The sequence below is a fragment of the Helianthus annuus genome, chromosome 13 (assembly GCF_002127325.2).
Source record: "Helianthus annuus cultivar XRQ/B chromosome 13, HanXRQr2.0-SUNRISE, whole genome shotgun sequence".
Taxonomy (NCBI): Eukaryota; Viridiplantae; Streptophyta; class Magnoliopsida; order Asterales; family Asteraceae; genus Helianthus; species Helianthus annuus.
The window spans coordinates 54931889-54934751 of record NC_035445.2 but is presented as its reverse complement, the minus strand read 5'-3'; the positions used below and the strand labels follow the sequence as shown (position 1 = coordinate 54934751).

The following is a 2863-nucleotide window of genomic DNA, read 5'->3' as shown; positions in this document are numbered from 1 at the left end:
GGTTTCACTCCACTGGTGGTTGTTGTGGTAGGAAGACGATTCAGCTCCAGCCTCTTCAAACTGATTTGTGGAGGCTTTGGCATTGAGCACCTGTTGAACTTGAATGACAATATTAGGGATAACCGCGACCATTTGTTCAGCTATTAAAGCTACCATTTAGCGGTTAGAGATTCTTGGGTGACAACGACGGTGATGATAAGGAGGAATTTGCGAGGGACAAACGCAAGTAAGATGCATGACTCAAATACATGATAAGATGGATAAATGAATGAAGTTCATGGATTTGTGAAATCATGGAACTTAGGGAAATCCCATAATTTAAGAATATAAATCACATGAAAATATTTTGGAACTTTAGAGAGTAACAAGGGTTAAACTGTTGACAAAATATAAAATTTATAAAATAGACACATGAACTTATGATAATATTTCAATACAAAATATTGAAAATTCATAGGTTTGGCACATCTTAGGGTTTAGTATGACTTTCGTGCTTCACTTTCGTAATTACGTGTGCACCCGCAATCACCGATCTTTCGCATGGTCCGCATATGTTTACCCATTGTTTGGGCTATTTTCTTAATCTACGAAAATAATTCCGCATGTCGCCTATTCCCCAAAATTCCCCCAGAGTTGGAATCTATGATTTGGCGCGTTTGGGGTAATACCTTACCCTAGAAGATGGAAACATGTTGCCATAGTTCTAGTCGATTGTGCGGACACTTTTTTAAAAGTTCCTTAAAACGTTCTCATGTTTAATATAAAGATTCCCCATCATCTTGTTGAAGATAATTAATTTCAGTCATTAATTTAGCAATTTTAACCGTTGGAAAATATTTATAAAGGATTTTTTGAACAAGGTCGTCCCAATTGGTTATAGATATATTAGGAAGGGTTTTCAGCCATGCCTTTGCTCTATCTTTTAATGAAAATGGGAACATTCTAAGTTTAATAGAATCGTCAGACACACCATTAATTTAAAAGGTCTTACATATTTCTAAGAAGTTGGAAACATGGAGATGGGGTCTTTGTCAGGTAGTCTGTAGAAAGTAGACGATTTCTGAAGCATCTGATAAGGGGTGGCCTTAGTTCAAAGTTGTTTGCTTTCACCCCAGGGGTTGTGATTGATGCCCCCGAAGTTATCCAAACTCAGCTTCAGAAAGTCCATAAGGGTTCTTTCCTCTGCCATTGGTTTTTCTACTGCTTCAGACACGAGTATGTTTCTTTGACGAAGTGTACTAAAGAAATATTGTTCATGTTCGTTGCTTAAGGGGTAAAGCGTGGAATCACCCGAGAGGGTAGAGGTCATGCACTATATTCTGCTGGAAGTCGAGGCACGACCTGTATCTAGGACGCACGGCCCGTAGTAGAAATCAAGCTTAATTTGCCGCTGGGCGCGAGGCACGACCCGTGTTGTCACGGCATGGCCCGTGTCTAGTTTCTTGACGGGGTTTTTTTTTTTGAAAATTGAAATTTTAAGTTTCTGTAACTGGGCTCGAGGCATGGCCGGTGTTGTCACGACACGGTCCGTATCTGGGTCCGGAGCACATTCTTGAAAATGGTTTTTAGATTAGGCCGTTAGCTTGGACTTTTCCCAAAATCTTTGTATCCCCGGCAACGACGCCAAAAACTTGACGTGGTCGAGTGTGCTTATTAAATGATGGTTATTTTTAGGTTGTTTTCTGCACTAGTTCAAGTTTTATTATTTATAAAAGCACGATATAATATTATCACACTATAACTCACATTGGGCAAGTGCATCCATCGTTATCGTAATATAGTGATGGTAAGATACTGCTGTCGTCTAAGGATACATAAGTTTTATTACCGAGTCATTGATAACGTCTAGTCTAGTCCAAAAGTTGAGTTTTTAAAAGAATAAATAAAAATAATAATAATAGAAAATAAATGGCTCAAGAGGAAAATAAAAAATAGAAATCAATGATAGGAAAATGGGTGTATAGGATCAACATACCTCTTCACGCTTCGTTAATTAGATCCTACCATGAGGTAACAAGGGCTCGATTGTCAGACGCGGAGCTATGCATGTTAATGTGTATTGTTGTGCAGTATATGGGTCGGATTCCTAACACACTCGATCCTTCCGCTTTGAATGAGCAGGGAAACGCCACTCGAGGCTGGGATATAGTATTAAATCAATTACATAGTGTAAGGAGTTTATATTACTTGTCCCTATTTAGTCTGTCGGTGAGTTGTCAATTCCCATAAGGTAGTTACTCTTATATAAACTAAGTCTTTTACACTTTGGTGTTATCTCTGCGCAAAGACAAGAGCTTACCCAACCTGAAGTCCCATCCAAAACCTTTAACCTCCGCTAAAAGCATCAACATGCTTTGATTCTACATAGACATAGTAAACATGAACGACCCAAGTTAATGATGTCGCAAGGTTGTTGGTAGATTGTAAGGATTAGGAGGAAACTCTAATGACCCAAGTTAATGGAGAAACTATTATTTACTCACTCTCGATAAACTATTTTAATTAGTTAAAGTCATTAAGACACACATACCTTGTTCACCCATGATCTTTCTTAGTTACCTCAACATCAAGGGGGTAAGTTTCCCCCAAACACCCTCAAGAATGTAGACAAGAATGGTTATGGAATAAGATATGATCAAACTTGAAAATATTATATAAATCATAAAAAGCTTGATTACACTAATGATTCTTGAGTTTTTTTCTAACGATTACAATGATTAGAGAGAGTGGGATAGAAGTAGGAGTGAGCAAAATCCGAACCACAATCGAAAACCTAACCGTTAACCGAAAATATTAACCAAAATCATCCAAACCGAACGGTTATGGTTAGGTGAACATGATTAACCGACCTTTCGGTTATGGT

General features: G+C 38.1%; 1 non-coding gene across 1 annotated transcript; it reads left to right on the top strand.

The window, feature by feature from the left end:
* The first annotated feature begins 705 nt into the window (after positions 1-705).
* LOC118486112 lies at positions 706-812 on the top strand. Its single transcript, XR_004877968.1, has one exon. It is a non-coding gene; the product is annotated as a small nucleolar RNA R71 (small nucleolar RNA).
* Positions 813-2863: the final 2051 nt, after the last annotated feature.